The sequence below is a fragment of the Piliocolobus tephrosceles genome, chromosome 14 (genome assembly GCF_002776525.5).
Source record: "Piliocolobus tephrosceles isolate RC106 chromosome 14, ASM277652v3, whole genome shotgun sequence".
In the NCBI taxonomy this organism is placed as follows: domain Eukaryota; kingdom Metazoa; phylum Chordata; class Mammalia; order Primates; family Cercopithecidae; genus Piliocolobus; species Piliocolobus tephrosceles.
The window spans coordinates 108,243,450-108,255,251 of NC_045447.1; the positions used below are offsets into that span (position 1 = coordinate 108,243,450).

At 40.3% G+C, this 11,802-nt stretch overlaps 1 long non-coding RNA gene and 1 pseudogene across 2 annotated transcripts in view; one reads left to right on the forward strand and one right to left on the reverse strand.

Annotated features, from left to right (window-relative positions):
- The window catches only part of LOC116418441, a 22,299-nt gene that overhangs the window by 10,011 nt on the left and 486 nt on the right, over positions 1-11,802 (reverse strand). The gene's annotated exons all lie outside the window — the stretch shown is intronic.
- LOC113220102 lies at positions 3,596-4,908 on the forward strand (annotated as a pseudogene). Its single transcript, XR_003307046.1, has one exon. The product of XR_003307046.1 is annotated as a heterogeneous nuclear ribonucleoprotein A1-like (transcript).

Here is an 11,802-nt window from a genome sequence, read left to right on the forward strand (position 1 = left end):
TCACGGTCTGTGGTTGGGAGGGAGGGCCTGGTGTCAGAGGATCTGCCCAAGGTCACGGTCTGTGGTTGGGAGGGGAGGGTGTGATTCCCCATCCCCTTGTCTCTTTGTGCCATACTTTTTGCCCTGTACACACATGATCGTTCTCAACATCTTAAATAGGTTCTCCCACATAGCTAAAATTGATATTGGCATCTAAACTATGCCTAACTTAGTTGAATATCTGGGCTTTGCCTTTAAAGGATCTGTAAGCTATTGGGATGAGACCAGGGAGAAAAAGTAAGACCATAGATAACTCAAGCATAAGCTGCCATCCAATAATTTCATGACATGCTTATGCTTGGAATAAAGTTGGCCTGTTATCAGGAAACTGTCCCACCATCTGTTTGCATTTAGAGACCTCCATTGCTATGGCCTGCATTGTAATGGGCTGTCATTGGGTTTGAAAAAACTCTACATGTTGATTGTGATGGCAATAGAAGAGTCAACGGTGCAAGCTGGAGCAAGGTGCTCACCAAAGCTAGGCCTTTCCCCTCCCTCAGGAACTGGCAACAAGAGCAAGAATTAGCTTCCTGAATGTTTGCATTTCAAAGAGACAGCTCTCAGGTCTTGAGGAGACAATTCTGGGATGTAGATTTACACTTCAAAGGCGGAGAAAACATTTATAATTGCAAGCTTTCTAAGGTTCTAAGAGGGGATTCAGGGCTCTACCTGCCCATCACCAGGTTTTGCCTGAAACAAACAGTAAATTCTCCTTGCAAGTGAGCTTTTTCAGGCAGTCATTTTAAGGAGCCTGGGGTCATCCACGGGACACCCTTTGTGCTGCTGGAAGCCTCGCTAGAGTTTGGTCCTCTCTTTGGACAGGGGTTTGCAAGGAGTAGTTAAGTACTGCGAGGCCTGCCTTCTCATGACCAAAGCTCACAAACGCCCATTTCTTTCTTTCTTTTTAATATTTAAAAATCTTTATGTGTCTCTTAACACCTCTTGGAAATTTCCATCCCTTTCGAACTATGTTCCAGTAAACAAAATAAAGTGTGGCCCGGCAGCCCTGGGAGTCTCTGGGTGAAGGGGAGATGAGCACACAAACGTTGAGGGGTTGAGAACCCTTGGCCTTGATCTTTATAATAGTTGGTCAAGTGGTCATCAGTGAAATCCACAGGGATTCCCTGAGAGTGTACAGCTTTGGCATGACGGTTGTTGTAATCTGAAGGAGAAAGTAAAGTTTACATATGAGTACTGAAGAAGCTTGAGAGAGTGTTGCTCTGTCACCCAGGCTGGAGTGCAATGTGGCTGTCTAGGCTCACAGCAACCTCAGCCTCCCGAGTAGCTGGGATTACAGGCGCCTGCCACCACGTCCGGCTAATTATTTTTTTCTTTAAAATTAGTTTTTCTTTAAAAAGTACAAGTAGCATTTTACTTTTACTTTTGCAAAAAGTAAAGAAATGGTGTTTTGTTGCAAAAATTAAACTGAAATAAATTTTGGATCGTAGAAAATTCATTAAAAACTCAAGTTTCAATTTAGTTAAAATCCATCTAGTGCTGTAAGTGTGTAGCTGTTGGCAGATCTCTTTTTATTTATTTATTTTTATTTATTAATTTATATTATTAATAACTAATTTTTAATTTATTATTCATGAGCCCTTTCCCATGACAGCTTCTTGGAAATTTCTTTCTCTCCCATTAACCTAGTGTTGTCTCTCAGGCATTCTTATTTAAAGTTCTTCCTCTCATTATTCCCTTCTTCACCATCATTCCTAGGTTAGTTACAGAGAACTAATTTAATGACCCATTTACTCTGAAGGCAGGCACTGGAAGTGAACTTCTTTCTGAGGCCTTAAGGGATCTCACCTCCTCAAATCTCTGTTTTCCTGCTCCTACTTTAGATATTATTGAGACATTATGTTTTCTGTCTCTACCTTCAGATAGTTTACCTTCATTATCAACAGGTCCAGATCTGCCTAAGCCCTCGGACAAGTCTGCAAACAATCATCGTATCAACATTTGACTAATACCTTGCAGATGATCCCAGGCGCCACTGTCTTAACCTGTGAAAACCACAAATTCTTGGCACAAACAGCTGCTTCTGCACGCCCCTCCTCCTCATACACTAAGAGACTTGGCCAAATTCCAACACAGCCTCTATCAGCTCAGAGCCATGCCCCTAGGAAGCCCCAGCCCCCTCTAAAGCATCTGCCTGGGAACATTCAATTCTGCCCAAAGAATTTACTGTTTGTCCCACCGGAAACCTGACTATAGGCCCCTGACCTCCCATTTCTAAGAGCCTTAACTTTAGAAAACCCGCAATGACCGGGAGTGGTGGCTCGCGCCTGTTATCCCAGCACTTTCGGAGGCCGAGGAGGGTGGATCACGAGGTCAAGAGATCCAGATCATTTTGACCAACATGGTAAAACCCTGTCTCTATTAAAAATACAAAAATTATCTGGGTGTGGTGGCAAACACATGTAGTCCCAGCTACTCGGGAGGCTGAGGCAGGAGAATTGCTTGAACCCGGGAGGCAGAGGTTGCGGTGAGCCGAGATTGCACCACTGCACTCCAGCCTGGGCAACAGGGTGAGATTCCATCTGGGAAAAAAGAAAAAGAAAACCTGCAGTTACAAACCTTTTATCTGACCCTTTAAATCTCCTACAATATGGAAATGTCTTTCTGAAAGACTTGGGAGCCATCTCTTTGAACTATAATGATCAAGAAGGATACAGGATTGTCTCCTGGTCTCTGTCTCTGCGTAAGAGCCTAACTTTGAAAAGCATTATTAACAAACGCAGATGGCCTCATCACATTGACCAACCTCTCCCCAGACATCAGTCCATGCTTTTCCTTTAGCACACTCCGACATTCGCAAAGCCTCTTGCTTTCTGTTTCAGTGGAATTGAGGCTTTCTAACGTACTATAGATTGATATGTCTACTCATTGATTAGAAGACAGAAATTAATCACTGGATTTCATTATCAAGCTAACTGTCAGGATTAAAAGCAGCCTGTGGTTACAGCTGCAACATCTTTCTGTTTCTAAGAAAAACCGGAGAGATTTGTCTTTGGCTCCTTTGGACCTCACTGATTAATAGAAAAGAAAGAATTGATCAGGTTTGGATGATACAGCACAACTCAGTTTAAAGTTCCAGGCAAAGAAAGCAATGGTTATTTTTCACTCCAGAAAGTGAATCATTCTTTGGGGCCACAAAAGAGAAGATTTGAAGAATAAGGAGGGACATCTAGAACGTGACTGAGTGTGCTCTATCGGGTTAAATTAAGCTATTTTGTTGCTGCTGTTGTTGTTGTTCAAATAGCTTCCCCACACAGTACATTTCATATCTAAAGTGCTGTTCCCTCTCCCATCATTTTATTACAAATGCAATATCTGGCTGAGAACCTCTTTCTTGCCCTCCTTCTTGCTGGTTAAGAACACAGACAGTCCTCTCTTTGCACAGCAGTGCAGGGCCATAAAAATCACTATGTAAACTGAAGATCTCTGTAAAGTGACCTAAATAATCCACGTGAAAAATTGACTGTTCTGTGTCATTTAAAAATTTTGGTCGCTTTCTGCCCGTGGACGCCGCCGAAGAAGCATCGTTAAAGTCTCTCTTCTGCCTGCCGTCATGTCTAAGTCAGAGTCCCCTAAAGAGCCCGAACAGCTGAGGAAGCTCTTCATTGGAGGGTTGAGCTTTTAAACAACCAATGAGAGCCTGAGGAGCCATTTTGAGCAATGGGGAACGCTCACGGACTGTGTGGTAATGAGAGATCCAAACACCAAGCGTTCCAGGGGCTTTGGGTTTGTCACATATGCCACTGTGGAGGAGGTGGATGCAGCTATGAATGCAAGGCCACACAAGGTGGACGGAAGAGTTGTGGAACCAAAGAGAGCTGTTTCAAGAGAAGATTCTCAAAGACCAGGTGCCCACTTAACTGTGAAAAAGATATTTGTTGGTGGCATTAAAGAAGACTCTGAAGAACATCACCTAAGAGATAATTTCGAACAGTATGGGAAAATTGAAGTGATTGAAATCATGACTGACCGAGGCAGTGGCAAGAAAAGGGGCTTTGCCTTTGTAACCTTTGATGACCATGACTCCGTGGATAAGACTGTCATTCAGAAATACCATACTGTGAATGGCCACAACTGTGAAGTTAGGAAAGCCCTGTCAAAGCAAGAGATGGCTAGCGCTTCATCCAGCCAAAGAGGTCGAAGTGGTTCTGGAAACTTTGGTGGTGGTCATGGAGGTGGTTTCGGTGGGAATGACAACTTCGGTCGTGGAGGAAACTTCAGTGGTCGTGGTGGCTTTGGTGGCAGCCGTGGTGGTGGTGGATATGGTGGCAGTGGGGATGGCTATAATGGATTTGGTAATGATGGAAGCAATTTTGGAGGTGGTGGAAGCTACAATGATTTTGGCAATTACAACAATCAGTCTTCAAATTTTGGACCCATGAAGGGAGGAAATTTTGGAGGCAGAAGCTCTGGCCCCTATGGCGGTGGAGGCCAATACTTTGCAAAACCACGAAACCAAGGTGGCTATGGTGGTTCCAGCAGCAGCAGTAGCTATGGCAGTGGCAGAAGATTTTAATTAGGAAACAAAGCTTAGCAGGAGAGGATAGCCAGAGAAGTGACCTGTTGTACAGGTTACAACAGATTTGTGAACTCAGCCAAGCACAGTGGTGGCAGGGCCTAGCTGCTACAAAGAAGACATGTTTTAGACAAATACTCATGTGTATGGGCAAAAAACTCGAGGACTGTATTTGTGACTAATTGTATAACAGGTTATTTTAGTTTCTGTTCTGTGGAAAGTGTAAAGCATTCCAACAAAGGGTTTTAATGTAGATTTTTTTTTTGCACCCATGCTGTTGATTGCTAAATGTAATATAGTCTGATCGTGACGCTGAATAAATGTCTTTTTTTTAATGTGCTGTGTAAAGTTAGTCTACTCTGAAGCCATCTTGGTAAATTTCCCCAACAGTGTGAAGTTAGAATTCCTTCAGGGTGATGCCAGGTTCTACTTGGAATTTAGATACAACCTGCTTGGGTGGAGAAGCCATTGTCTTCGGAAACCTTGTTGTAGTTGAACTGATAGTTATTTTTGTGACCTGAAGTTCACCATTAAAAGGGATTACCCAAGCAAAATCATGGAATTGCTGGTTATAAAAGTGATTGTTGGCACATCCTATGCAATATATCTAAATTGAATAATGGTACCAGATAAAATTATAGATGGGAATGAAGCTTGTGTATCATCCATTATCATGTGTAATCAATAAACGATTTAATTCTCTTGAATGAAAAAAAAAAATTTTGGTCAAAACATTAAAAATCTCTTACTGTTGGTTATAAATGTGTAAGGAAATCAAACATAGTGAAATTAGTACTTTTTTTTTTTTTTTTTTTTTTTTGAGATGGAGTCTCGCTCTGTCGCCCAGGCTGGAGTGCAGTGGCATGATCTTGGCTCACTGCAACTTCCACCTCCTAGGTTCAAGCGATTCTCCTGCCTCAGCCTCCTGAGTAGCTGGGACTACAGGCACCCACCACCATGCCTGGCTAATTTTTTGTATTTTTAATAGAGACAGGGTTTCACCATGTTAGCCAAGATGGTCTTGATCTGACCTCGTGATCCGCCTGTCTTAGCCTCCCAAAGTGCTGAGATTACAGGATTGAGCCACCGTGCCTGGCCAGTACTTAGTTTTTACACTGTAATTTAAAACATTAAACAATAGCCAATTAAAGTTTTATTTATTTATAGAAGTGTAGTATCAAGCCCAGTTTGAATAGTCGTATAGCCTCCTTCTTGTCGTATAGCTTATGATAAGGAGCCAGCAGCTTACCATAAACATCTAGAAGCTAGGAATGCCTAATTTTCTGAGAATGCAGTCCAGCAAGTCTCAGCCTCAATTGTCTAGCCCACACTCAAAATGGAGTCGCTCTGGTTCGAATGCCTCTGACACTTACGTTGTCAAATAAATCACTGCCTCCTTTCTCTCTTCTCTTTCTGGATCTTCTATAATGAATAATTGGTCTACTCAATGGTGACTCTTAAATACCTTAGGCTCTGTTCACTTCTGTTTTTTTTTTTTTCTTTTTGGTCCTTAGACTCAATAGTTTTAAATAATCTTTCTTTTTTTTGCTGCTTCTTTCTTCTGCCTGCTAAAAAGTCTTCTGTTAAAACTGTCTCATAAATTTTTCAATTCACTTATTGTATTTTTCATCTCCAGAATTTCTTGTCAGTTCTTTTAAAATAATTTCTATCTTTGTTGATATTCTCCTTTTGTTCATATATTGTTTTCTTCACTTTTTAGTTATTTCTCTATGTTTTTCTTTAGCTCCTTGAGTTTAGCTCCTTGAGTATATTTAAGATAGTTGTTTAAAAGTCTTTGTCTAGTATTTCAAATGTCAGTGTTTCTTCAGGGACAGTTTCTGCAGCTGTATTTTCTTCCTTTGATTGGGCCATGGCTTTCTTGTCTCTTTGAACACCTTGTGATTTGTTGTTGTTGTGGAAAATGGGGCATTTAGAAAAAAAAAAAAAAAAGACATTTCCTCTTCCAGTGTTTGCAGACTGAGTCTGTGTAGGAAAAGCCCTTCAATAATTAGAAGGGCATGTTCTTTGACTTGAGATCAGCCTGGTCTGAAGGCTTTCATCTTCTGAAGTCTTTTATCAGACTTCATTTTCCCTGGGCCTGTGTGTGCTTTTATTTGTTTTTTCCTTGTGTATACATCCTTTTAAAAAATGTCTTAATTTCCCTAGGGATCCTAGCCCTGCTTCTTCTCAGAGTCATGCATATTCTATTTTATTCCTCTGTCTGTAATCTCTTGCTCCAGGCATGTGCAGGTCTATCATGCATCTCACAGCAGCCCTCATGAGCTGTGTCTGTTGTTGTCTGTTGTCTCCCATTGGTTTTCATAGCCTGAGATCTGAGCTGTTCTGATCTTTGCTGTCTGACCTATGAATTAGAAAAAGCAGAGACTAATCCAACATGGAGCTCCCAGATAGATGAGAACATTTCAAATAAAGTCTGGTTTACCCTTCCAGTTCCAGGGAAGGAATTGGAAGCTCGGCCATTACTTTCCTAAGACCATTCTGTGCAATTCCAGGGATGGGGTGTGGTAAAGCCAAGTAAAAATGTCACACAATTTTCTACTGCTTTGGATGTGGCTCTGTTTTGTTTGCATGTTTGTTTGTTTTCTGTAAACCTTCAGCTGTTTTCCATAGTTCCTAAATGTCAGCTTAACCAATTTTTAGTTTTTTGTTTAATGTTTCCATGGGGGACAAAGTTCTGAAGTTTTCTAGTCTGCCATTTTTCTGACATCACTGAGATTAATTTTATGCCCCAAGCATATGTTTTTTTCTGGGTAGATATTCTGTGTACATTTAAAAAGAATGTGTATCTGACAGTTGGTATTTGGAATTTTCTACACATGTCAGTTAGGTCAAGTGGTAATGTTGCTCAAATCTTCTACACTCTTACTGAATTTTTGTCTACTTGCTGTATCAATTATTGATATAGGGGTATAAAATATCTGACTAGGCCAGACATGGTGGCTCATGTCTGTAATCCCAGCACTTCGGGAGGCCAAGGCGGGTGGACCACCTGAGGTCAGGAGTTCAAGACCAGCCTGGCCAACATGGTGAAACCCCGCCTCTACTAAAAATACAAAAATTAGCTAGGTGTGGTGGTGGGTGCCTGTAATCCCAGCTACTTGGGAGACTTAGGCAAGAGAATCACTTAAACTTGGGAGGCGGAGGTTGCAGTGAGGCAAGATCGCACCATTGCACTCCAGCCTGGGGAACAAGAGCAAAATTCTGTCTTAAGAAAACAAAAAAAAACCTGACTATAATTGTGGAAAGAAAAATGTTTCTTTTCTTATAATCTTTATATTTTGCTTCATGTCTTTTGAAGGTACATGATTTGTTATATAAACATTTAGGTTTTTATTCCTCTTGACAAACTGACCCTTTCATTATTTTGAAATGACTTGATCTCTAGCAATACCCATTCAACTGAAATTTACTTTGTGTGATACTACTATAGTCACTCCAGATTTCTTTGAAGTAGTGTTTAGTATATATTTTTTCATCTTTTTACTTGTGTCTTTGCATTTGAAGTATTTTTTTGTATGCAGAATACTGTTAGCTTTTGCTTTTTTTGAATCTAATCTGTCAATATTAGAGTTTTTAGGCAATTGATATTTAATGTGATTATTGATATGGTTAGATTCAAGTTTATTTTCTTAAAATTGTTTTTTATTTGTTCCCTCTGTGCTTTGTTACTTATTCATTTTTTAGCCCTTTTTTAAAAGAGATAATTGAAAACTTCTTTAAGAATTTCATCTTTTCTCTTTGATTGGCTTAGCCTTTACTCTTTGTTGGCATATTTTAGTGGTTGGTTTAGGGTGTGTAGCATATATTTTTAACTTTTCACAGTGTATATTCGAGTTGTCTTATATTGCTTCACATATAAAATGTTTCAATAGCATACTTCCATTTTTCTCCTCATCAGCATTGTGTCATTGCGGTCATAAATTTGACTTCTACGTGTGTTCTAAACCTCCTGCTATATTGTTATTACTGTTACGTAAACAATTACATTTTTTAAATACTTAAATAATAAGAAAAACATTTCAGAATTTTATTCATGTAGTTACCATGTCCAGCATTCCACGGTCCTTTGTATATGTTTATATTTCCATCTAGTAACAGTTTTTCAATTTTCTTCTGCTTAAAAACTTTCTTCAATATTAATTGTAAAATGGGTATGCTGGAAATGAATTATTTCAGGTTTTCTATGTCTGAAAAAATGTCTTTATTTTATTTTCATTTTTAGTGCTATTTTCACTGTGTCTAGAATTTTAAGTAGAAATAATCTTACTTTTGGTACTTAAATAAAATTTCTAGTTATATCATACTGATGATTCGATTTTTAAAAAATATTTCTTCACATGTACTTTGGAGTTTTAAATTTCTGTTCGTACAATGCTGCCATTTCTACGACCCAAGCATTTTTCTAAGTGTCCAATACGTATTCATTCACTTAATATTTACAGGAACATTTGGAGGCATGTCCTGTTATTATCCCTACGTAAGAGGCCAAGAGAGTAACTTGCCCAGAGTTGCTCAGTTAGTAAACCATGTTCCATAGGTGAATAAAACTTTGCCTTTGCAAACTTTAAATGTTGAAAGATAGGTTTAAAAGGTGATTATTGTTATTATTTTTAAACTTTTAGGTTCAAGGGTACATGTGCCGAATTTTTAGGTAAATTGCATGTCATGGGGGTTTAGTGTACAGATTATTTTGCCACCCAGGTAATAAGCACAGTACTAGATAGGTAGTTCTCAGTTGTTACCATCCTCCCTCCCTTTACCCTAAAGCAGGCCCCAGTGCCTGTTGTTCCCTTCTTTGTGCCCATATGTACTCAATGTTTTACTCCCACTCATAAGTAAGAACATGTGGCATTTGGTTTCCTCTTCCTGTGTTTGTTTGCTTTGTATAATGGCCTCCAGCTCCATCCATGTTGCTGCAAAGGACATGATGTCATTCTTTTTCATGGTTGTGTAGTATTCTGAGGTGTATATGCACCATATTTTCTTTATCCAGTCTACCATTGATGGGCATTTAGGTTGATTCCATGTCTTTGCTATTGTGAATAGTGCTGCAATTGAAAGGAGCCAGACACACTTCTCAGCTTCCTCCATACATTCCAAACTTCCAGGGCCCAGTGTAAACATTCCAAACTTCCAGGGCCCAGTGTAAACATTCCAAACTTCCAGGGCCCAGTACAAACACCACCCGGAGAGTACCGTTTGTACTGAAAGCACGGGAACCAATAGATAACTGCTAAATGTATAACTTAATATGTTAACCAATTGTAATGCTGTAACCTAAAGAATTCCCTTGTTTCTCTGTAACCTTACATATCCTGTTTTCATCGGGCTATAAAAAGCGAGCGCACGCATTGTTCGAGGCCCTCTTGTATGTTATGGAACGGAGGGACCAAGTTCGAACTTGCAATAAAGATCCTTGCCACTTGGCTTTGACTCTGGACTCTGGTGGTCTTCTTTGGGGAATAAACAGTCTGGGCATAACACAATGAACATGTACATGCATATATATTTATGGTAGAATGTTTTACATTCCTTGGGGTATATACCCAGTAATGAGATTGCTGGGTTGAATAGTAATTCCGTTTTGAGTTATTTGAGAAATCACCAAACTGCTTTCCACAGTGGCTGAACTAATTTACATGTCCACCAGGAGTGTCTAAGCATTCAAAATGGTGACTTTTTTTTTTTTTTTTTTTTTTTTTTTGAGACGGAGTCTCACTCACTCTGCCACCCAGGCTGGAGTGCAGTGGTATGATCTCAGCTCACTGCAACCCCTGCCTTCTGGGTTCAAGTGATTCTCATGCCTCAGCCTCCCAAGTAGCTAGGATTATAGGCATGCACCATCACTCCTGGCTAATTTTCATATTTTTTTGTGAAGATGGGGCTTCACCATGTTGTCCAGGCTGGTCTCAAACTCCTAACCTCAAGTGATCCGCCCACCTTGGCCTCCCAAAATGCTGGCATGACAGGCATGAGCCACCACACCCAGCCTCAAAAGTGTGATTTTTAAAGAGGAAATAAAATATATCAAAATTAACATATCTGAAAAAAAGACAAGTTAGACCAGTACTTTGATATTTGACTCAACTAGAGCTTTCATGATAAGAAAACTTTAGGGCTCCCTAAAATGGCTCCCTATAGGATTAGTACAATTGGCTGAATTTTTCTTTAAGGGTGAAATTTGCCCAAGAATGTAGAGCTTTAAAATTTATTTGCTGGCCAGGTGCAGTGGCTCACGCCTGTAATCCTAGCACTTTGGGAGGCCAAGGTGGGTGGATCATCTGAGGTCGGGAATTGGAGACCAGCCTGACCAACATGAAGAAACCCCATCTCTACCAAAAATACAAAATCAGCCGGGAGTGGTGGTGCATGTCTGTAATCCCAGCCACTCAGGAGGCTGAAGCAGGAGAATCGTTTGAACCCAGGAAGCGGAGGTTGCAGTGAGCGGAGATGGCACCATTGCACTCCAGCCTGGGCAACAAGAGCAAAACTCCGTCTCCAAAAAAAAAAAAAAGAAAAAGAAAAAGAAATTATTTGCCTTCCTTCTGAGACATTGTGTAGCTCTTCCACTTTTTGGAAGATGAGCCTGGTGACAGGAAACCTCTGGTATAAGTAGGCACCATATGCATAACAGGCACCTGACAAATTGCCATCTGTTAGATTTGTTGATAGAAACAAGAAGTTATAAAGAACAAATCGGCTGGGCATGGTGGCTCACGCCTGTAATCCCAGCACTTTGGGAGGCCGAGGTGGAGGGATCATGAAGTCTGGAGATGGAGACCATCCTGGCTACGGTGAAACCCAGTCTACTAAAAGTACAAAAAATTAGCTGGGAGTGGTGGCGGGCGCCTGTAGTCCCAGCTACCTGGGAGGCTGACGCAGGAGAATGGTGTGAACCCGGGAGGCGGAGCTTGCAGTGAGCAGAGATGGCGCCACTGCACTCCAGCCTGGGTGAGGGAGTGAGACTACGTCTCAAAAAAAAATAAAAATAAAAAATAAAAAATAGCAGTCCTAACATGATTGTGAATCTATATTTAATGGTAAGTACACTTAGGTGTTTATGAGAGAATATTAAACTTTCATAAATTTACATTGATCGCTTAAGAGAATAAACATATTGGCACACAACTCTTTGAACCATGAAGAGTCTACTTTATTCAGTATTTATGTGGAAATTGTTCTGGCATAATTTCATTCTACACTGCTAC